The 25908-nt window shown below is 35.0% G+C and overlaps 1 protein-coding gene across 15 annotated transcripts in view; it reads left to right on the forward strand.

The window, feature by feature from the left end:
- Positions 1–25908, forward strand: part of Lingo2 (leucine rich repeat and Ig domain containing 2) — a 1224968-nt gene that overhangs the window by 1188506 nt on the left and 10554 nt on the right. The gene's annotated exons all lie outside the window — the stretch shown is intronic.

Here is a 25908-nt window from a genome sequence, read left to right on the forward strand (position 1 = left end):
AATACTAAATTCCAATTCTATCCCTTACTAGCTGTGTGACTTTGAACAAGTAACTTACATTTTCTGAAAGTCAGATTTTTTATAAAATAAAGATAATTCTAGTTTCCTCCCAAGGTTGTAACATGATGTATGCAAAATGTTTATCGTAGTGCATGGAACATAATAAATTCTCGATCAATGGTATTGATTCAAGGGTCCAAAAAAATAACACTTTTCTGTAGTTTCCACTTTTAAACTTTTCAGAATTATATATACTAAAATGTCAATGGAGAAAGTTTTATAGAGCTATCTGATGGTATCTTAGGCTTTGGTGCTAGATTCTAAACTAAAGTTAAATGTAAATTTGTCTAGAAAAGACCTTAAATTATTCAGGCTGCTATGAGACATTATGCATGGTGTGACTTATAAACAACAGAAACTTATTTCTCACAGTTCTGGAGGCTGGGAAAGTCCAAGATCCAGGCACTGGCAGAAACTGGTAAGATCCTATTTCTGGTTCAAGCATGGCATCTTCTCCCTGTGTCCTCTCCTAGTAAAAAGGGAGGGGCAGCTCTCTGGAGAATCTTTTATAAGGACACTAATCCTATTCACAATGAATCCAGTCATGACTTAATTACTTCTCAAAGGCCCCATCTACTAATACTATCATGTTAGAGTTAGAACTTAGTGCATGAACTCCAGAGGAACACAAACATTTAGTCTGTAATAAGCCCCTGTTTAGAAATAAGTCTATGTGTTAGAACCTGTAGCATTCATTTTCAGCCATATGCTCAAAGTCCCTCCAAGGCATTTGTTGCACTGAATTACAGTTCAGCCAAAGATGGCTCATTTCTAGTCAAAAGAAGCCTGAAAAGTTTTTAGAATTCAGGAATGAATTAATGCATAGGCTGAGTTTGGAGATGAAGTGCTCTTCTCAACCCAGAAGCAAAGGGGGCAAAGGACAAAAACCCATACAATGTAGTCATGTCTGAGAGGCTCTTTTATTAGCTGTCCTTTAGTGACACCAACCAGGAAGAGGGAGCTAAAAGTAGTCAAAGACACACTTTACTGAACCAAAAATGATGCTTCCATCAAAGCCTACTAGGGCTTGTTCTCAGAGCTTGAGTATGGGACAAATGGCTTGCTAAATCTCTTAATGCAAGGTCTTTTTTGAGATCTATTTCTTCCCTATTAAAAGTAAATAGTTAGAGTCACTCTTTGGCATTGTACCACCATAAGATTGTCAGATAATTGCCTTGAATGGTGACATTCAGCCTCCCATGTGATAGGGAGGACAGTTCCTATAATCACTTTAAAAACTTCACTAACACAGTTGTAAAATATTTTTAAAGTGCATGCTGATAGTGCTGCTGTTTATTATACTGTCACTCCTTTATTTTCAATAAAACTTGTCTTCTGAGGATATGCAGTCAAGAGCTCTTCCTAGAATACCATCATTTGCAATATATGCTCCTGAATAGTTTGTTCTTATTTATACTAGTAGCCAGGGAGTCATGGTAACCGGGGAAAGTGCAAAAGCAAAACATAATTTTCTTTTGAGCAGATAAGGATAAGCCACAGGAAAAAAAAAAATTCTTGGGCACCCTTAGAGTTCTCTATTTCCTAAAATAATGAATTACTCATTCAGAAGGGTATGACTATTCTAGCAGTTAAAGCCTTCTTGCTTGTGTGGGAGGTTTAATTCTCAGATACTCACCATTAGGAATGACTGTGAAATGCTTCCTCTTGTCTTTTCTCTATAATCTGTGGTTGTGAGCATCTTTTCTCCCTTCTTGTTCTTTTATTTTTTGAGTAAGAAAAAAAATGTAGATAGAGTCTAAATTTTAGCATGATGCCTAATGTCTCTTTCCATCAATATCGCACAATTATTGAGGGATAGCATCTTATGAATTTTCAGGTGTTTCCTTCTGGTTCACTTTTTTCACATTTACATAAAAAGTCGATTGAAACAGAAGTCTTTGTTGCTGCCTTCGTGGAATCTTCTCACGGGATTTCTCACAAAGACTTATTTGCTTGGAACCAAACTTAGATCAAAATCTACACAGAAGGTTCTGCCAAATATCAGGGGAGTGGTCTAGTTCATAGTATATTCTTGTCACACAAATAATATTTTCAGCTAGGCTGACTGCCAGCCCAGGATCCACTCAACTGGGAATGGTATAAAGAGTATAAAATTTAAATTTGCACCTTTTTATACTTTAATAAATCACTTTCTTAAACCTTAATCTCTCAAAAAAATTAAAGTGAAATTTTTAATAGTCCCCTTTTAGAAAACTGAGTCCATATGGTACAGTGGATAAAGGTGCAGATGATAAACCCAGTTCTGTTACCAGTTGGTGACAGCAGACACATCCTTAGGGGTCAGAATTGCCTCATCTATAAAACAAGGACAGTAACAATATCTCTTCACCAATCTGCTGTGAGGAATAAATGATATGGTTCACAGAAAGAACATAGCATAGGGCTAGGCATATAAATTTTAGATAAGTTATTATTAAGCATTTCTCAATTCAGTCCATTTGGTCTCAAAAACTATAGTATGGAAAAGAAAATTCTGGATCTGCCTAAGTAGACCAGAAGTTTGATTTAGTAATGATACAATTCCATTACAAAGAAAAGAAAGTCCTCAGCTCTGAGAACAAGTCCACTTTCCTTCCTCAAAGGCAGATTCGCAGGAAGAGATGTGAGGACCTGATCCTCACAGGGAAACCAAGCAGCTGTGCATGCATCACTCAGACTCCAACTTCTGCTTCCTCTGTGAGCTGTGAGCAAAGGAAGGAAAGCTCTTTCCATATTTTGGTTTATTTTATAGCTCAAGCCATCACTTCATTTACTCCCTTCTTCTGTTTGGGCATGATCACAAGTGACAATTTAAAAACCTGTGAAAGCTAATTAATAATAATTCAGATAACATCAACGTTTTTCTTTTAGTATAGGCATTGTGGATCAATTTAAATCAAATATATCCAGTTCTGTTGAAATAATTAACTCTTTCACAGTATTAGAGATACTATCAAAATCCATAAACTTCAGTAGGATTAAAGATAGGCAATTCAGCAGGCTCCTCTAATTTTCTTAACAGGAGAAAATAGTTTTTAGACATATGTTTTGTGCAATTGTTAAATTACTTAGAAATTCATAGCTTGTTTGCTGCATAAGAGGACTCTGTCCTAACAAAATCTGAAATGTCATTAAAATGTTGTCGATATGTAGTCAATTTATCAAAGCCAGACTTAATTACCTTTTATATTAGCTTTGTGCTTTACAAATGATTTCTTGTCTCATTTGACCCAGTGAAGTAAGTAGGATAGTGTTAATGTTCCCAGTTGAGAAGTAAGAAAATTGAAGGACAGCAAGGTTGAGTCTTATCCAGAGTTACCCAGTAAGGGGCATGACCAGGTTAGAATACAAGTCTCCTACTTCATAGTGCCTAATAAATCCTATATGTAAATACTTTACAAGTGATGCAAGCCATAATAATGCCTTCCATTAATTCCATCATATGTTATATTCCACATATGAGGACATCTCCATTTTTTGTTGGCCCAATAAAGAGTACAATTCAGACATCAAACTAGGTACCAACCATCTTTCCTCTAACAAGGCTTCTGCCTGTGTACCTTCATGATAACCAAGATAACTACACAGGGATTCTGGAAATACACCACACAGTTTATGACTCTGCTGATTTTATTCTGGGTTTTGACTAAGCATACTTTGAGTAACACACACAGAACTGACATTATACCTGTAATTGATACTAATATGCAGTTATGATATATAATAATATATATAATATACATTAATCCTTTCAATACTTAAAAATTTTAAAGTGCATATTAGTCAAAATATAAAAGGGATAAACATAACAAAAATTTCATTCCCACTTCTTTCTTCTATCTATCTAGTTCTCTTCCCTGAAAGAGAATATATTTGATGTTTGTATTCTTCCAAAGCTGTTTTATTCACATATAGGCAGTTATTTTAAAGGATTTTTATCTTTTTTGAAAACTCAATCATTTCAAACAAGTTGTGCAGATGAGTCTAGCATAGGCAACCTTTAAATAATTAGTCATCTCCTCTGGATAGAGCATTGACTCTGTTAGAACATAGGAATTTTTACAGTAATCTCAGTTATCTCAAACTTTAGAATGCATTATCAGATTTATCTGCAGAATTTGTTACAAAAAAAAAAAAGCTCCTCCCCAACTAGGAGAATCCCTAATCTAAGGCAATACTTTTAAAATTCTACACTTGGAGCTTAATTTAATTGCCTATCCAAAATACATTATCAGTGGCTATAAAAACATCAATATGTGGTATTTACCAGGAACAGATACTGTTCTAAGCAGTTTAAATACATTAACTTGTTTAACCCTACAATATTATGAGGTATGCATTGTTATTATCCCAATTTAAAGAGGAAAAATTGAGAAAGATGTGTTAAGTAATTTCTCCACTTTTGTTCATCCAGGCACTAAGGGGAAGAACCATCCTGACTTAACCATCTGTCTGTGCTGCCTGTCAGCCCTCCAGAGGTGGACTAACAAACACTTGCTTTTAAGCATCAACACTAACTATGATGATGAGCTCCTCTCACTTATATAGCTCCTGAATGTGAAAAAGCAGTAACACAAAAGACAAGTATGTGCTTTTTGACAAAACAAATCTTCCATTTAACATATGACAGTAAATTTCCCTTAGTTTGCTTTCTTCTGTAATGCATTTGAGAATTTTCTAGAAAAAATTTAAATACATTACAAACATAAAATTTTATCTATAAAGAAGGGATACCCTGGCACAGAAAGGTCACAACTTTTGAGTCCTGCCTGGGCAACTTAGCAAGATCCTGTTTCACAATAAATAAAGGCTGAGGATGTAGCTCAGTGCAATGGCCATAAATTTGATTCCCAGTGTTAGGAAGGAAGGGAGGGAGAGAGGGAAAGAAGGGAAAAGGAAAGAAGTAGGGAGGGAGGGAGAAGGAAGGGAGGAAAGAAAGAAGGAGTGGAGTGAGGGGTACTATGTAATATTTCGATACACATATACATTATATAGTATTTAAGTCAGGTTAAACATTTATCTTTTATGATGAAAACTTTCACAATCATTTCTCCTAACTCTTTGAAGTACATAATAATAATAATTTTATTTCATTGTGGTCAAAAAAAAGATAACTGGAATGACTTTGGCCTCTAAAAATTTGTGGCATGTTTTGAATAATTGATTTTCTGTTTGGATGAACTGACTATTGTTGAAAGTGAGATAGTAAAGTTTTCAAATATTATTGTGTTGGAGTCTGTCTCTGTCTTTAGGTCTAATATTTGTTTTATACTTTTGGGTACTTGATTCCTTGTTTACTATTACTGGTTTCTCTATTGTAGATTTTTTGTTTTATGGTTACAATGAAGCTTACAAAATATATCTTTCTATATTGTGTCTTTTAAAATAATAGTAACTCAAAAATATTCCTATAGAAGCAAAAGAAAATATTCTAATAAGAGAAATCTACAGTTGTACTCTGTTACTCCTCACATATTGAAATTTTGAATTTTATCTTTTTATATTGCCTAATATAAATAATAATTGTAATATATATTACAGTGGTACTTGTGTTCATAAACTTAAATCTTTCCACAATTGTGGTCACAAACCAAATTGGTCACAAACCAAATCCAATTCAGTGGTGAGGTTCAAGGTTGACCTTATGGAGAAATTTGATTCAGTTCATGATCAATTCAGCTTGCAACCAAAATCATGGAAAGAATTAAGTGTGCAAACCAAGGAACCATTGCATTGTTTTTTATTTCTTAGCTTTCATACTAAAGATATGGTTGGTTTGTATACCCTGCTTACCATATTAGGGAAATCTAAATTTATTTTTATAATTAATCTTAGTGATGAGTTTTATATATTTCCATGTTTTTCTTCTTCATTACCACCTTTCTTTTAGTTAAAAGAACTTCTTTTAGTATTTCTTGAGGCCCAGATCTGTTTAGGAATGTTTTTACCTCTTCTTTATTTCTAAAAGATAGCTTTCCTAGGTAAAGCACTCTTGGTTGTCAGGTTTTTGGTTTTTTGTTTTTGTTTTTTGAGATTGGCAGGGTTTTTTTTCCTTCAGTACTGTGAAAATCTCACGTCACTTTCTTCTGACCTGCTTAGAAGGTTGCTGCTGAGAAGTCTACAGCCAAACTGGGATATGCATCTGAGTTGATTATTTTCTCTTGCAACCTGAGAATCTTCTCTTTATCTTTCACCTTTAAGAGTTTGATTATAAGATGCTCTGGGGTAAACGTGAGTTAAATTTGAATGGCAACCTTTGACTTGCATGTACTTGGGTATTTCTATCTAAGTTAGAAAATTTTTCTATTATTTCTAAAGTCTGTTTTAACTCCCTCCAACCCATGTATTTGTTCTTTTAGTGAAGTTTCTAGTTCCCATAAGTGTTTTTGTTGTTGTTGTTATTGTTTTTGCTCTGTGTATTTTCAATGAGCCCTGTCTTCAGGCTAATTATTTCTTCTCTTTGTTGAATTCTTCCATTGGTACCTTCTATCGCAGTTTTAATTTCATTTAGTGTGGTTTTTTAGCTCACAAATTTCCATTTCACCTTTTCAATCACTTCATCGCTTCATTATGTTTCTCTGTATATTGAGATGTTTTTCTGTGCTTTTTTCAAGCTTATTGAGTTTCTTTAAAACTACTATTTTAAATTCTCAGTATTTTTCAAACTGACTACTATCTTGGCCGTTTCTGGCACCTTATTTTGGTAAGGTCTTATTTTAGGCAAGGCTTGTTTTCCTAAAATCTCTTAATGTTTGTTGATAAAACATCATCTGGGAATTGAAGCATTAATTATGTTTTCCAGTCTTCCTAATCTGGCTTTGTATGTGCCAGTCTTTCCAGAAATTATAAACAGGCTACTTTTTTTCTCTGAGCCTTTGGCCACTTCCATTATTATTATTATTATTTTTATTTTTATTTTTTTGGTACCGAGGATCGAACTCCGGTCCTTGTGCTTGTAAGGCATGCGGCAGAACCATTGAGCTAAATTCCCGGCCCCTACTTCCATTATTTTACTACTAGATAGCATGCAGGTCTACATTAGCTAGGAATCCATTGTTGTCAAATTGTCACTTTTCTAGCACTATGAAGTACCTCAAGCCCAAGTTTATCACAAAAATAAGGTTGACCAGAAAGAACCAGGAGAGTACCTACAAAGAGTAGTCTGTCCCCACAGGTTTCTCTCTGGAGCTGGAATAGGTACCATATGCCTCATCCACGGTTGCCAGGCACTGCAGGACTATGCCAAGCTCTGGGAATAGTCACTATAAATGAACCAGCTGCACCTCCTATATCCCACCTGTGGCCACCAATGATACCAAGCTCTGTCACACTGTGAGCCCACATCCTGCCAAGATAAGCACCATACATGGGCTAGAACTGAGGCCCACACTGCTGTGAACCACTTAATGCTGAGATAGACTCATGGCCAAAAACCATTGCAACCAGCTGCAGATGATACTAGCTAGAGTAGAAGTCCAAGAAACTATGGCCATGTAGCTTTCCCTGGCACTGGATTTTTTCCAGAGGCCAACCCAGCACTATGTCTTAAGGCAAAATCTTGTGCTCACTACTTTCCCTTCACCCAGAAGGTGCAATCTTGTACCATAGTATGATGCCCAAGGTTGGGGTAGTATTGGTGAAGACAGTCCCTCAGAAACCTGGACTAGCGTTAAGCTGAGTTGTACTTTTATCTTTCAGACATGGGATCTCCTCAGTGGTTCGTGGAGGCCCATGCTGCAGCTGGCAGTGATATGGGCTGAAACATAAATCCATCCAGCTTGGATATAGCCCTCTGCCTGGTGCTGGGGAAGTTCTAAGGCCCCATCTATAAGTACTGGCCTAGCAACAGCTATGATGCCCAAGGTTGGGAGACAGACCCTTGCACCAAGGCTGATGCTAGGCTTGATTATGCCCAGCCTTACAGCCACAGGGGCCTGCAAATTTTAATGAGTAATGCAGGTGTGCTCTAAGCCCATGTCAAGACTAGAACTGAGGCAGGCCACAACTCACATCCACTCTACTAGGATGCAAATCTCCATGTGATGTGGTAAAAACAGTCTCGCATAGTAATAGTGAACTGTTTAGCCCTTTCAATGATAACAAACACCTGCCTGAAGCTCCACTGGTCTAGCAGCTCTCTCTGTGATCTCTGGCCTGTATAGGAGGCCTTTAAGACAAATCCCTATGCCAACCTTCAACCCCTCCTTCCCAGTAGATAGGATCTTGCTCCCTACTCTACTCTGAGACTGGATAAAGGATACCAGAGTCAGTCAGCTGCCTCGCCTAACACAGATCTAAAGGCATGATCCATAAATATTAATAAGCATGGTGGTAGAAGCTTGGTGTTTTTTGTTTTTTGGGGGTTTTTTTGGTACCAGGGATCAAACTCGGGTCCTTGTGCTTGCACAGCAGGCAGTGAAACCACTGAGCCAAATCCCCAGCCCGGAAGCTTGGTGTTTTGTTGCACTCTGGTTTCAGTGGCAAGCCTGATATTGTTTTCTATGTCTATGGCCTGGACTGTATTCTTTCTTCCTCCCCAAATCAGGAGGCCTCTCCCTCCACACTGGGCTGCTTAGAGTTAGTGGAGAGGTGACATGAGCAACTCCCTCCTTCCTGCGTTGAGTATAGCTTTTTGTTTTGTTGTACTAAAGGCACTGTGGTCTCTTGCCTGATTTTCTTAGTTCTTGTAAAGGAAAGTAAATAGGCATTCAACTTAGTGTTTCTCTGGGGAGATAATCACTAGAGTATCTTGCTTTGTCACAAATTTGAGGAATTTTCAATTCACTTGCAGCTTTTCAGAAATTGTTTTATAAAATGGGGCATACTAATATTCTTCACATAATTACAAGTTTTAAATAGTACAGTGGATTTATGGCCATGTTTGATCAAAGTTAATATGAAACATTCTATTTAATATAAAAAAGATTTCCAAATTAGATAGATAGATACTTAAGTCAAAGTGGTAAGATCCAGTTACTGTGTGTGCTAGATCCAACTTGTACCCGTTTTTTAAGTCAGTTGTTATTTTTCACAGATTTTATAAACATGTTAATATCACATTGGCACATAGAAATTGGTTTTATGGGGGGATATTTATATGATGAAAATCAGCAAAAACTAGAAAACAAGTCTTTAATAACTGGTTCTCTTAAAGGAAAAATAAACATTTAACAGACCTATTCCAATAGGTCTTGAGTCCCAAACCAAATAGACACATCCTCCTTACAAGTGATTTTTAAAAAGAAAGACATTTTAAATAGTATATTACTAAGACTGACTCATTAAATAGAATATTAATCACAGTATTGACTTCTTAATTTTCATCACTGAATTATTGCTAGTAACCAAAAATGTCAATTAGACACAGAACTTATCTCCTATCCCTCTTCTATTATGTATCTAAATCATTATTTCTGCAAGGACCTTCAAGCTAAACATATCATGAGGAAAAGATGCCCCCAAGTTCTCACTGTGATTGTTCTAGGATTCAAATCAGAAGTCTAAATTTCTAATATAGAATGAATAACATGGAATACTTCTGCAAGGAGCAGGTTTGATAAGTTACTATAGTGTTTCTAAACCTCCTGTCCCAAGGTTTTTAATGTCAAGTAGCATTTTGGAATCTTTTAGGATTAAATAGGCTTAGAATTCCCTCAAAATTATTCTTGTATTTTCCCTGTGGACAGTTTCTTTTCTAAGGTAATAAGCAAGAAACTTTTTTTTCATCTTAGGAGTTACATTTTTACCTTGAGTTAATTAAGTGTCTTTAATGGTATGTTAATTGCCTACTCCCTGTTTATTAAACCTAACTATTGAAAACAAGTCAAAACTTCAGTAATCAGAAAGAATATTGCTTTTACCCTGAGAACCTTTAGGGCTATGATGAGCCCTGAAGAGAATCCTGTAATACCGGATGGAATGAACACAGGCATGGTGACCAGCTTAGTGTGGACTGTGTTGCAGGTTTTTCAAGGGACCTCATGTGATTTCAATAACTGGACGTCTTGAAGGGAATTCTGCAACCACACATTCCTATCCTTCTTACAAACTGTCCCGGTGCTCAGCACATTAAAACGTTCTCTAAAGATCTTTAATGACCCCTAACTAGAGAGCGCAGAAAAAGAAAATGCCTTGAATTGCATTCCTCAGTCTCTAAAGAGTGGAGAGGACCCAGACGGGGCGTTACAGCTTGGCACAACCTCTCCCCTGAGTCCTCCTTATGACAGCATGTGACCCTCAACATCTCAGGCCAAAAGGAACAAACCACTCTCTCATCCCAATTCTTACCTGTGTGTTCCCAAAGCAGTTGTGAGGGAAATCACAGGTCACTTTTACCAATAACAGAGTACAGGAGTCTGAATGATTGACTTCGTGAAGAAGCTGAGTAGATCAATGGCTTTCCATATGATGGCATCATTTTTACTTACTCAGGAGTTCATTTATAATCTTCACTAGAAGTGAAAAGGGTAGAGTTATTTCTATATATTTTATAGAATGTGCCATATATATAAATGTTATCAGTTATGCATTTACGGAACTGTCACTCTGTGGGTCCTAATAAAATACTAAGAAAAATCAAGAAGACTTATAAATAAGGCAGCATGTCCTTTGATCATTCTTGGGGAAATATTCCTTTCCAGAAACAAGAAGAAATGGACCTGTCTTCAAGGACACTCAGGTTCCCTGTCCAGTACCACAGGGAAGCTACTCAGAAACTGCATCTGAGAGTCTGAAGGCTAGGCTCAGCTAGCACCAACTATCCCCATGTCATCCACTGTGTCTATTTTCAAGACTGCATGCTGACCAGATTGGCCCTTCTGTAGCTTTCCTCGTTGATACATTTCCTTCTTTAAATGCTTTAGAGCTCCAGTCTCACAACTATTCCTATAAGTCAAGGACAGACTTCATCCACTCCTATGAAGTGTAAATTCCCTAGAATAGAGTTTTTATTCTTCACTATTCTATTGGGAGAATGGTCCATCTATCACCTGAATTAAAATCACCTACAAGTGCTGATTTAAAAGTGAAGATTTATTCAGGGCACCTTCTGCAGACCTCATGAATCAGAACAAATACTTTCCCCCTAGGCTCTCCAGAATGATTCCCTGGTACACTAATATTGAAGAACCCACTGTGTAAAGCCAACACTGGCACCTCCGTAAGGTGGAGGTATTAGCCAGGATTCTCCACAGAAACAGAACAACTAGGATAGGGACACACACATAGATTTACTATGAGAATTGGATCGTGTAATTATTGAGGCCCAGAGGTCTCTATCTTCAAGATGGAAAACCAATGATGTAATTGAGTCTGAATCAAAAGACCAGAGAACCAAGAGTTTCCATCACTGAGAGAGGTAGAAGATGGATGTCTCACCTCAAAAAGAAATTTTGAGGTTTTTTGTTCTCTTGAGGGTCTCTATCCATGGTGATGAGGTAGATCTTCTTTATAAGAGTTATTCACTCAAGTGCCAATCTCCCAGAAATAGTTTTACAAGCTATTTTTGCATTCCTTAACACAGTCAAGCTGACATATAAAGTTAAGCATCACGAGGCTGAGGGTATAGCTCCGTGGTACAGCACTTGCTTAGCATGTATACAAAGCCATGGATTCTATTTCTAGTACCAAAAGTAATAGTAATAATAAATAAAAATGAATTAAATTAGACATCACAGTATCCTTTGTGGCAGCGTTGATGTGAGAGAAATGATATGAAAAATCAAAGAAGAGCATCCCAGAAAGGAAAAACTGTCATTTCCTATCACAGGACTGTATGTCACTCTGTATAGAATACATAGATATTTCACTTGCATGAAAAAGATAGTGAAGCATGTCATTATGTGAATTGGTCTCACTGGTAAATAGATTTAGCATTAGTGCTGATGGTGAACTAAAAATGAATCACAGAGTTCCGTTGCTGTACAAGTCAGTGCTCTTGCAAATCCTACACTGTGATGCAGAGACTTGTTCACCACAGTGGTTGTTAGAGCATTTTTACCAGGATAAGGAGAGGGCACTTAGCATGAGAAGGGGAAACTGTACTTTACTGAACAAACTTCCAGGAAGACTGGCCTTCTCATATCCCAGATTTTCAAAACATTGCTCTTCTCTTCAAATAATTTTATCCAATTAACATCTATTTTTCACTCTTTTACATAGTAATTAGGTTTTAATTACCAAAACCCAGCTACTGATCCTAAAAAGTACTGAAAAATCATATATATGCAATAAATCCTTAGATGCCATCGCCATGTCCTAAACTAAGACAAATGAGTTTAATTCCTTACCTGCTTCCATTTTTACCTTTAGACCTTTCATTCCTCTTTTACAAATCCTTTTATGACCTTTTTTTTTCATTTGAGGACCTGTTATTGAAAACCAGAGAGAGAAGTTCAAAGAAATGAATATAAATGAATATGAGTACAGAAACTTTCATTTTATAATGGTAATATGGAATATATCCATATTCCAGTATTTTTATTTAGTATTAATAATTTTGCAAAGTATCCTGTCTAAAGGCAATATTCCTGTGTCTTTTTGCTACCAAAAGCTCTATCCTCCAGAGAAAAAGCGTGGTCAGTAGTTTGCACATTCCAGAATGGTTACCTTTATAATGATTGTAGTCATTGAAGTCCTTATAACAAACTTAACTATATAAATAACTGTTAACTTATAAATAACTGTTATTATAACAACTATTAAATTTAAAAGGTTAATATCAGATCTTATCAAATTATTTTTCATGTGCAGTATGTACATTTAATAATACTTTGACTATCTTTTTTTAGTAAGAGAGAAAGAAAGGAATGGAGGATAGGAGGAAATATAGTATAGAGAGGAAAGAAGATGAAAAGGAAATGGAGGAGGAATAGAGGGAAAAGGAAGGGACTTTTTACATTATTAATATGAAAAATACATTAATTATAGTCATATTTCCTTCATTACTGTAGATTATAATAACAAAACTTTAGGTGTGACTTTGCTATTTTAAACAACAAAAACAGGAAGACAGAACCAAGATTTATGACAGACTTCCTCTATGTCAGCAACTTTATGTACTTAAGCACTTAGATATCAGAATAAATAGTTCAAAGATAAAGATATTATCTTCATTAGGAAATTGAAGTGTTATGAGTTAACATATGATTATCATAGTTCTGACTAGTTGCAAAATCAGGAATTGGACCAAGATAAGTTATCTAAAAAGTTCTATTCTGTTTTATGTGATTTCTTTTCATGGCATACATTATTGTCTATAATTTCTCGATAATCAACTGCTGATTCCTAGCCTTTGATCACGAACTCAGCACCTGATTATAACACTGTTGGTAAGCAAATAAGTCTACTGTACAAAATATTCTCATATTAGAGTTCAAAACAAAGGTTGAAAGTCAAAGGCAACATATTTCCTGGAGCGCTAATGGAATTCATAAACATCATTCTTCTCACAGCAAAAATAAGACACAAAAATCAATGTTGTTTACTCAGGGTTAAAATTCAAACTCCTGACTGTTAGTCTTTTGGCTGCAAAGTTGGCAAAACCCCCAAAATGCAGGAAAATCTGCCCACTTCTAGTCTCAAATCTCATACTTACACATTATTTTTCCTAAAACTAGGTTAATGAATTAGGATCTAAAAAATAATTTTTTCTTCAGGTTCATGTTGATTTTGAGAACAACATCTAGAGCAAAAATATTTATAAGGAGGGAATCCTGAGCTGAAGGAAAAATCCAGTCTAGAGGGTCAGGAGTGGTCTCTTGGGTTGTGGCTAAATATCCTACGGTGACTGGAAGAGTTTTGCTCTGTGCTCATGATTTTTATGAATAGTCCCTTCATAACTTCACAAAACTGTCCCAGTTTGGGTAATATATCCTTTATTCAGTCTACTAGTAGAAAATCAAAGCAGGGCACGGTGGTGCACACCTGTAATCTCAGCCCTCTGGAGGCTGAGGCAGGAGGATCACTGCTAGTTCGAGGCCAGCCTGGGCTACATACTGAGCTCAAGGATAGCCTGAACTACAGAGTGAGACCTTGTCTCAAAAAAAAAAGAAAATCAAGATTACCAAAGCAGACACAAATGTAGCTGTCCACCTTGAGTTTTTCCATGCTGCTAAAAATGTGCAGTATTGATATGAGGTTTTGATAAAGCTAAAACCACAAATTATATAATAAATGCTGCTTATCTAATTTACAAATATTGAGAGATCGTTCATTTTTCTTCATTTCCACTTTGCTCTTATTACCCAGGATTGCTTTTGTTAATCTAGGTCTCTTCTGGTTCCATGTGAATTTTTAGGTTTTCTCCAGTTTTATAAAAAATGTTTTGGTATTTTGATTGGGACTGCATTAACTCTATATATCAGACTTGGAAGTATGGCTGTTTTGACTATATTGGTTCTACCTATCCAGAAACAGGATATCTTTCCATTTTCTGATGTCCTCTTTGAGAACATTTTTCAGAGAACTGTACTTTTGTAGAAGTTTCACACTTCCTTTGTCAATTCTTAATTTTATCAGTGCTATTGTGAATGGTATTTTTTCTACTTTATTAATGAGTTAAGTATTGGTGTACAGCAATGCTATTTATTTGGGGGTGTTGATTTTGTATTCTGCTATGTTGCTCAACTTATTTATTCTAGGAGTCTTTTGATGGAATATTTTGGGTCTTATTTGTAGATGATCATTGCATTTACAAAGAATAATTTTACTTTTTCCTTTCCTATACACATCCCTTTTATTTTTCTTACCAATTATTCTTACAAATGTTTTGAATATTATTTTGAACAAGAATGGTGATAACAGACATCCTTGTCCTATTCATGATTTTAAGAGGGAAATCTTTTGATTTTTTTCCTACTTAAAAGGTTTGTCATAAATGGCTTTTGTCATATTGATATAAGGTCCTTTTATTCATATTTTCTTCAGGGATTTTGATCATGAATGGATGTTGGATTTTGTCAAAAGCTTTTTCTGTATCTATTACGATCATTATATGATCTATGTTAATTGGTTCTGTTTATGTAATATATTACATTTATTGATTTGCATATGTTGAACCATCCATGCATCCCTGGGGTGAAACCTACATCATCATGATGGATGATTTTTTAAAATAATTTGTTGCGTTCCCTTTCCCAGTATCTTGTTGAGGAGTCTTGCATCTAAATTCACTAAAGAGATTGGCCTGTAGTTCTATTTTTTGGATGCATTCTTTCCTGGTTATGGAATCAGTATAGTGTTAGCTCCAGAAATGACTTCGGGAATAATCCTTCCCTTTCAATTTCATTAAACAGATTGACAGATATTGATGTTACATCTTCTCTGAAGCTCTTCTAGAATTCAGCAGTGAATCCATCAGGATCTGGGCTTTTCTTAGTTGATTGACTTTTTATTGCTGTATCAGTTTCATTATCTATTATTGGATTAATCAGTGTTTTTATATCTTGGTTCAGTTTTGGTAATTCATATATATATATTATATATATGAATCTATCCATTTCTTTTGAATTCTCCAATTTATTGGTGTACAGGCTGGCATTGGTAATAATTAGGGTTTTGGCAATATCCATTGTGAGTTCACCTTTTTCATTTCTAATTACACTGATTGGGGTCTTTCTTTTTTGGTAAGATTCGCTAAGGGTTTGTCTATTTTGTTTATCCTTTCAAAAATAGCTATTTGATTCATTGATTCTTTGTATTTTTTAATCTCCATTCCATTGACTTCTGCTGTGATCATTATAATTTCCTTTCTTATATTAGCTTTGGGTTTGGTTTGTTCTTGTGTTCCTAGGAAGTTGAGGTGCACTGTTAGCTAACTTAGTTGAGCTCACTCTGTTTTTGTGAAATGGGCATTCACAACTACAAACTTCCCTCATGGTGCTGCTTTATTGTGTCCCACAAATTCTGCTATCTTGTACTGGATTATTATTTAGTTCTAGGAACTATCTTACTTCTTCCTTGATTTATTCTGTAACCTGTTGATTATTTAATAATTAATTTCCATGTATTTGCATAATTTCTATTTTCTTTTGCCATTGATTTCTAGTTTCAATGTGCTATATATGATAATATGAATGGTATAATTTTGATTCTTTTCCATTTACTTAGACATACTTTATTGGCTAGAATTTGGTCTATTTTAGAGAAGGTTCCATGTGCTTCTGAGAAGAATATGTATTCTGTTGTTGGGTACAACACTCTGTTAAGTCCATTTGCTTAAAAGCTTTATTCAACTCTATTTCTTTGTTGATTTTTTTTTGTCTAACTGATCTGTATATTTGTGACAGTGGGGTATCTATAATTGTTTATGTTTACCTGATCTTATATGTCCACTATTACAGGGGCACCTCAGTTTACAAACTTAATTTGTTCCATGATTCTGAAAAAGATGGTAACATTAATGTTCATGCAGGCAAGATGGCTGCAGTCATGTTTGTCCCTGATGCAGATTTTGCAAACAAAAGCAAATTTTACCAAATGCTTCTTTGACTAAACTGTTCACAAAAGCATTCGTGAACCAAGGTACTACTGTAGTTGTTTTATGAAGTTGGGTGCATTGTTGTTTGGTGCATATATGTTGATAATTTTTATCTATTCCCATTAAATTGTTCCTTTAACTTATATATAGTGACAATCTTTGCCTGCTTTGATCAGTTTTGGCTTGTAGTCCAGTTTACCTGAAAATAGGATAGCTACACCTCCTCAATTTTGGGTTCCTATTGCATAGAATATCATTTTTCATACTTTGAATTTTTAGTCCATGATTTCTTTTCTTTTTTTTTTTTTTAGTTAAATGTGTTTCTTGTAAAGAGCATACTGTTGGATTTTGTTTCTTGATCAGGAAATTATGACCATTCACAATGAGAGTTATTACTTACTGGTATTGACTTATCATTGCATTATTTTCCAATTGCTCATTCCCTTTCATTTCCTTCTACTGAACTGCTCACTGTACCTGGAGTATTCAGTCTATTAGCTGCATGTCACTTTCTAGGGTATCCTTGATAATTTTTTCAAGTCATGCTGGTTAATTTCTTTAGGAGCTGTTTAACACGGAAATATCTTATTTCTCCATCAATTTTGAAAAATAGTTTTGCATGATATATCAGTGTAGGTTGGAAGTTGTTTACTTTTAGGGCATGAGACACTTCACTATAAGCTCTCCTGGTCTTGAAGTTTTGTTCTGAGAAGGCTGCTGTACTTCACCTGGGTTTAACCTTTATAAGTAAATTGTTGCTTTTCTCTAACAGCTTTTAAGGTTCTCTTCTACTTTTGGAGAGTGGGATTTTGGTATGTCTTGGAGAGGTTATATTTTGTATTTTTTTTCATCATCACCATGTAGATACTGATTCCAAGCTTCCTTTACAATTAGGTATAGGTTATAGCTAATGATGTGTTATTAGAAGTTACAAATACTATTGTCAAGTCTAGTTCATGAAAGTCTCCTAATTATAATCCCTTCCTTCTATGTATCAAGTGGAAAGGACTTCAAAGACTTAAATGAAGGTAGAACCATAAAATAGAGCCCAAGTTCCTCAATGTCTTCATAGAGAATAAATGTCTAAAGTTTTATCTGTACAGAAGCTAGTGGAAATTATTTTTTTTCATTTTCAGAGTGCTCCAAAGGAGATTTATAACAGCTATCTTATCTGAAGAGCTTTAAAAAAAAAAAAAAAAAAAAAAAAAAAAAAAAAAAAAAAAAAAAAAAAAAGCTAAAATGACTAGGAGCCTTTAGCACCAACTAATTAAAATCAGGTAATTTCCAGAGAGATTCTCCTTTGTTCATGAAAACCTACAGTTCACAGACTCTAGTTCTTCATGGAACAATAGATAAAATTCAGGAATCTGAAAGAGAAACTACTTAACAGAATTCTCCATTTGATCTTATTTTCTTAAGTAAAATTTAAGAGCTACATGAAAGAGTAGTAGTACTCCTCTGAGGTCACACATTTCAGATTGTCCTGAGTGAATCTGTACCCTGAGAAATTATCACAGAGAGGCAGCCAATATTTTTTCAGTCAAAGTGAGACATAATTTCATCACTTTTCCTATATCTTTAGAGGGATTTAAATAATTTCTTGGCAGAAATTTTTGCCCTTGGTTGTGATTACCTGAATTTTTTCATCTGTAATATGCAATATTAAACAGATCTTAATACTTGTCTCAATAGAGTAATCCAGTAGCTCCAGGTCATATGTCATCTAGATGATTATGTCAAAAAAGTTTCTTTAGTACTCATTTCAATTGAGAGATTGAAATTATTTACAGTATTTCCTTTTCTCTAAATAATAATAGTGTATGAAAGTTGAACTTTAGCTATGCTATCACATTTGATTTTAACAGTAGCCTTGTAAAATAGTTACTGTTATTCAAATTGTTGAAGCAAACACAGTAAGAGAGGGTTTAGATTGGTTGTAGGTCTATGTTTTCAGCCATTACCCAGTACTGTCTTTTAAATTGGGGTATTTTATATTTATATCTGTGAGGCCATCAGGCACCTTAAGCCAACTAAGCCTTAATTAGTAACATTAATTTCAAAGATACAAACCTCAAAGCTACACAATAACCACTTTCATGTCTAAAAGAAAGTTTTTATAGAAGAAGCATATTCTACATGTCCAAGTATTTGTATGTAGGCCAAAAGAAGATTCAGAGCTGAGGAAGAGAAGATAATTTACATTTCAAAGAGATCAAAATGAACACCAGAAGGGAGGGCTTTCTAGTTGAGGGAAAGACTTAAACAGAGACTATTAATTAATGACTTAGGATAAGCTTTCCCAATTATTCACTAGTCATTTGATTATAAGATGAACTTGTGTCCTGAAATAGATACAGTCCATTGTAAAACTGATTCAAAGCAGAGCCCAGAGGGACATAAGGAAATTGTATGTTTTCCCTATTTTTAAAAGTAAAAGTAATTGTTACTCTAAAAATGGTTTTGAAAAATAGTTATAGTTGCTATTTATGGAAAAATAGTTATCTATTTGAGATGTGCTAAATGAGGTAAGAATGTATGAGAAAGAATGGGAGAACTGTAGTATAAAAAATTAAGACCTCAGTCCTCCATAAGAGAAAATCCTAGGAGCCAAGAAATGGAAAGAAATCTTGGCTCCAATACTGCTAAGACTATAACCTTAGGTAAGTGACGCATCAAGCAAGAAGAATGCTCTCTCTTACTCCTGAAATCAAGAGATAAGTGATTCACTGGGATTATAAGGAGTCTTTAATAATCTTCTCCTCTAGCTAAAAGTACACAATACCTTCTGTCTCTTTCCTGACAAATATAGAAAACAAATATTAGTTAGATATAGTCTTTTGTGTCAGAGTAAAGGAAACTACTGCTGTACTGGTATTTCCAGGGTTTTTCTAGGTAGATGAGTTTTTTCCTATGTTCTTGAGGGCAACCTGCATAAGAAAGCCCATACCAGGTCTGTTTCACATTGTTTATAATAAGGCCACCTAAGAGGGTAATGGGCACTCAGCATATACAATATTTGTAGAGACCGTAGAATGACTACTCAATAAGCCAGTCAAAGATTTGCTTGTCAAGATCAAAAGGAACTATGAATTAGATATCCCCTTTGAACTGCATGTCCTAAAAAAGTCCCAGAAATTGCCCCACAAAAAAAGGAGTCAACTTCAAAATCTTCCAGGCCACAAGAATACTTTTACCTATGACATTTCCAATTAAATAAGAACTCTCTTAATCTCCTTACCTTTCCTGATAGAGATGTTATCTGACATGTTCAACTTACTCATTTTATGCCACTTTATATCAATTTATATGAACTTTGTTCCATTAAATCATATTAGTATCTCATTTCCACACTGACAGAATCTTATCTATATAGACAGCAAACAAAATGATAATTTCAGGCAACTAACAGTTTCTCGCCATGTATCTACAGATCAAAATACTATCTTCAATTATTTGTAGAATTGGAAATCTGAATGATTAAAAGGTATATACAATGGAGGGCAACGTTTTTCCCTCCAGCCTGAGCCAGTGAGTAATTTGTATCATTATGCCTCCAAGTTTTGGATTAAAATCTTTTTTTTTTTTTTTTTTTTTGGTATCAGGGATCGAACTCGGTCCTTGAACTTGCGCAGCAGGCAGTGAAACCACTGAGCTAAATCCCCAGCCCTAAAATCATTTTATAACATAAAATATGTTGGCTTTCAGAGTGGCCATTGACATTTCTCCTAGAATAGTCTCCAAATTGAGCCTCAAAGCTGGAACTTTTTTCCATTTCTTCTTTAGCAAACATGAGTACAGAGATAGATGAAAAAATACGATGCTTTGTAGGAAAATTGGAGATCATGAAGGTTAAATTTTATTTCTATAGAAAGTTCAAATCCAATTCTTCCTGCTAGGTTTAGGACTTTGGGTTTCAATCTCAAGTTCTCTTAGGTCCTTCAAAGAACTTAGGTAACCCTGGTGAGTTTCAAGGCATGATCACAGTAAAATTGATTTCTTTTAGTTTTCAAGTGTTTTATATAACTTTCACAATTCTTTAATATCTGATTTTAACAAAAACCAGTATTTCTGATTTATAGTTTTCGATACCTAGGAAGTTTAAATCTCAGTTTTATAGCCTCAGATGAATTTTGGGGACTTTTATTCATTAAATCTTTTGCTTTCTTTCCTTCTCTACCTCACTCCTATCACACCCAATCCTTCCCCATTTGGGAAATAGCTTTACTGAAAAAAAATCTTATCATTAGCTGGTGTGAAGATTTAAAGAGATTTCTGTGCTATCCATTTATTGTGTTGTGCCCTTGTTCAGTTGCCAAAGAACTAAATTAATCATAGAATTCCCAAGCAAAGCAATTTATCATTACCTCATCATCCATCAAAGCAGCTGTTTCCCTTCTAAACTTTCTTTTTAAACAACATACAGCAACTGACATGCTTTTCCTTTCTTACTTGTCCTTTGAAAGATGGTGGCTGTTTGAAATCTCTCATTTCTCTCTCCCCACTGTACCAGTCTATTCACTTCTCCTGCTCACTGTATCATCCATTTGAGGACCTCTTTCTCCAGTGTTCTCCTATTCTGAGGAAATCTGTCTTTCTTTGGCTTGCGTTTGGTTCTAACAAATTTGCTTCAAAGCCACCATTCTCCAACAACAGTGGTGACAATGACAGCTTTTAATGTGCTAGGCACCTTATATGTACTATCTTTAATGCTCACATTCATTCTGTTTTTACAAATTAACAGAGATGATGAGAATCAGAGACATTACCGTCCATGTCCCACAGCTAAAGGATGTCAAAATCAGAATTTGATCTAGGTATATGAGAAAGCCCAAAGTTTTGCAGTTTCCATTCTTTCAAGTTGTTTCAATAACCCCTCTCCCAGATGTTTCTTACATTAATAGAATAAGTGGAAAATAAATAAGTAGCATACTGAAAATATAAGTATAAAAATATCTGATATCACACACTAGGATTAAAAGGTACTAATCACTGTGCTGGAGAATCCCTTTGATCAAAATTAATGGAAAGGCCTGAGTAAGCTCGCTATAGATTTTAGTTTTCTGCTTTATTCTTAACAAAATGAAGCTCATCTTGTCAAATCTTGGTCACAGTTGGACATTATGAGCAAGCTTTGATTGAGACTTCTGCTGACAGCGAAAGCTAAATGGAGTCAGCAGTGTGCCCTTCTAGACAAAAACTGAGAAATATTTATGAGGAGAATAATAAAGCACACCATTCCTTAATGGTTTCCAAGCTATAGCAAAGAATTCTGATGAGATATGGCAATAAACTGTCTACTTCTGCCAGCAGTAGAATGAGGGTGGTGTTCTAGACCTGAGGGGACCTTGGCTACTGCCTGCTTTGTGAGTGCATATCTTTGCAACAGCCAAAATTTACTTTGACTAAAGCCAAACTACTCATTTTTTTAAACACTAGACTTAGTTGAGCTTCCTTTTGGATTAGTTGTAGCCATCATCAATTAGATACTATCTTCAGTGGTAAACATTTAGAACCAAATTAAATCATTACATAAAGAATCTTTGCCTAAAACAATATCAAAATAAATCAGAAATTAAAAGACAGTTATCTCCTTATGTAACTGGTGATAGGTACATTGAACAAACTCTGCCAAACATAACATTATTCTTCAGTGAAATTAATAAAAAGATTCACTTTTTACCACTAGTTCAAAATAAACTGAAAGATATAAAATAAAATGTTTATCTTGAAAATAAAGAGCCATACTATTTTAGTAGAAAATACTTTTATTAAAATATATTTGACAAATAGTGTTTTTAGGAAGCGCAAAATCATATATTTCCTAAAAGACCCCCACCACTTGTCCAGTGATGGACAAATTTGAAGAATGCAAGAATTCCTCATTCAGTTACTGTTTTAAATTTCCATATCTCGGTAAGGGACAATAGGTCTTACTCAGTTGTCAGAAGACTGGAAATCATCTTTCTTCCTCCTCTCCTGCGCACTCTGCAGCCAATTCATAACTGAAAGATTTCTGTTCTGTATCAAAATAACTCTGAATCTACTCATGTACCAAAACCTACTCCCTCCACCCTTCATAGTAACCACTATTACTCTTTTCTTGAATTAATATGTCTCCTGAATTTCTAGCTTTAAGTCTCTCTGCCTGCAAAGTCTATTTTTCATGCTGCAGCCAGATTACTCTTTCCAAAATGTAAATCTGATTGTATCACTCTTTTCCATAGAACACTTTGATGGCTTGCCACTGCCCTCAGGATAAAGTACATACAACTGATAAGTGCCTTGTAAATTCATTCCCCTAATTATCTTGACACCCTCTTTTTTTCTCCTCAGTAATTATCCCAACCGTTCTGAACTACTTTAAGTTCGCTATCATAGGGTATTTTCCATTATTTCCATGTCTTTGCACACATTCTTCCTTATGTTAGTACTCATGAAAAGCTACCAAAAAGCTCTTATGTTTTAACTGAAGCAACTCAATATTACTCAGCTTCCCATCACTGTGACATAAAACCTGAGATAATCAACTTAAAAGGAGGAAAGATTTTTGACTCACAATTTCAGAACTTTCTGTCCATGGTGGCTTGGCCATGTTGCTTTGGGCCTGTGACAACACAGTACATCATGGCAGGAGATCCTGGTACAGGAGGTCTGTTTACTTAATGATGGCTGAGAAGTGAAGAAAGCAAAAGCTGGAACACAGTGCCCCAGTATCCTAACTTCCTCCCCCTGAGTTCCACCTCCTAAAGGTTTCACCACCTCCCACTAGTGCCACAAGTTGGAGACCAAATCTTTAGCATGTGGGCCTTTGAGGGACATTTAAGATCTAAATCATAACAAAGTTAAGTCAAAGTGGATTGTGATAGATTAAAAATGTTTAATCACAAGAGTGATAAAAATAAAATAAAAATATATTAAAAAATCCAAGAGGAATTGATATATAATACTAAAAAACTAAAATAAAACAGAATAAAGCAAGAAATGAGAAATGCAGGAAGAAAAAAATAGACACACCAAATAACAGAATGTCATTCATAAATGCATCCATTTCCATAATTATATTAGATTTAAACAGGCTAAGCAATAGAACAAAAAGCAGAGACCATCAGCCTGGATTCAAAAGTGAGAACCACATACTATCGAGAGAAGCCTGTTTAATAAAGAAAAATATGTAGAAAGTAAAAGTTTGAGAAAAGATACAACATGAAAACATTATTCTTAAGAACACTCTAGTGGCTACATTAATCATTTAAAATGTCACAACATGATCTATTTCAGATGACTCATTAGCAACTGAAGGAAAATGGCAGAAAGGACCTGTGAACCCAGGATAAAAGATATTTGCTGGGCTGGGGATTTATCTCAGTGGTCCCACTGCCTGCCTTGCAAACACAAGGTCCTGAGTTCAATCCCCAGTACCAAAAAAAAAAAAAAAAACCAAAGATATTTGCTGAGGGAAAATTACTGGTGCAAGACAGTGAATCACCAATGACAAAGTAGTGTCTGTTTAGATATTTCTCAGGATCATGTTTATTATCTATTTTATCTTTTGCTGCTATGGAAATGTTACACTTCAGGTATATTTCCAGTGGACTATGACTAGAATGGAATTATTTGAAAATAATTTCAGCTCTGTGGATTTAATAACCAGAGACTGTGTCTCTTAGACTAGATATGATCAGCTTATCTCTGATATCTTATTTCCAAAATGGAAATAGCTGGTTATTTTTTATTGTCTCAAGTATTCTCATTCATGCATTTTTGTAAAATTTACTTGGGTTTTCACTTCTGAAAACTAAAAAATGGACTAAAATGAAATAAGCATTAAAATGTTAAATCAGCCAGGGATTTAGCTCAGTGGTTCCACCGCCTGCCCTGCCAGGGCAAGGTCCTGAGTTCGATCCCCAGTACCAAAAAAAACCTGTTAACTCAAAGAAAATTACTTAAGGACAGCTGTATTACTTCAAAGATAGACTCTTCCCAACAATAAAATATCAGTACATTAAAAACTGAACATGTGCTTAATATCAGAACATGAACATACATGAACCAAAACCTCTAAAAAAGAGATAAATTAGGGAGATAAACTAACATTCAACATTGGAAATCTTAACTCATATATTTTTAAATAAGGGTTTAGAAGATCCAAACAGCACAAACACATTAATCACAATAACTTTTAGAGGCTAATACACCCCAAAACTGTAAATTCACATTCATTTCTAGGGTGCATGAAATGGTAACCAAGACTGATCCTATGCTGATCTAATAAGCAAAAGATTGAGATTTTACATAGTATTTTCTTAACCCCAACACAAGTAAATTAAGAAATATAAATTAAGAAATCAAAAAACAACGTATATAGAAAAGAACTATATATTTAAAAATAAGCCAACTCAATCCTAAATCACCCTTGGGTCATGGAAGAAAAAAAATAGAAAATATTGTTGACTGAATGAAATTTTTTTTTTTTTTTGTACTGGGGATCGAACTCAGGACCTTGTGCTTGCAAGGCAAGTGTGGTACCACTGAGCTAAATCCCCGGCCCAGACTGAATGAAATTTTTAAAGACACAAACTTTATAAAATGCAGCTAAAGCAATATGTGTATGTAAGGGTGAAGGGTTCAGCTTCCCTGTTGCTGGTACTAAAAGCACCTATAACTTAACAGAAGAGAAGTTAATTTTGGCTTGTGATTTCAGAGGTAATAGTCCATGGTCAGCCAGCTCCAAGGTACAAATATCCTGGTGAAGGAGCATGGTGGGGAAAAGCCATGGAAGCCAGAAGCACAGAAATATGGAAGCTCCAGGGCAAAGGGGAGCCCCCCAGTGACCCAACTCCTCCAGCAAGGCCCCACCTCCTAATAGCACATTTAGCTATGAACTCATCAATAGATTAAACCACTGGTGATATCGTGCCCCTATGATCTGATCACCTTCCAGAAACCCTACCACTGAACACATGTGACTTTTGGAAGACATTCTAGATCTAAGCCAATATAGATTGGTTATAATTTTTAAAACTTAGAGAAGAAAGGTCCAAAATCATTGATCTAAGGTTCTACTTAAGGAAACTTAAAAAAAAAAAAATTTAAATTTAAAAAAGAAACCAAACTAAACCCAAAGTAAATAGAAGTTCAGAAATGAGGATAAGAACAAAAGGACACACAACAGAGAAAATCAATATAAGCAATAGCTCCTTTAAAAGTTTGATAAAATTGAAAAAATTCTAGCTAGACTTATCAAGGAAAAAAAAGTATAACCCACCAGGTCAGAAATGAAAGTGATGACTTCTAAATCTTACAAACATTAAAAGAATAATGAGGGAATTTTAGGACAACTTCAGATTAATCAATATGATGGATTAGATCCA

This window comes from Heterocephalus glaber, unplaced genomic scaffold (assembly GCF_053883595.1).
Source record: "Heterocephalus glaber isolate CG9 unplaced genomic scaffold, H.glaber_assembly_v1.0 deba00001481, whole genome shotgun sequence".
Classification (NCBI taxonomy): domain Eukaryota; kingdom Metazoa; phylum Chordata; class Mammalia; order Rodentia; family Bathyergidae; genus Heterocephalus; species Heterocephalus glaber.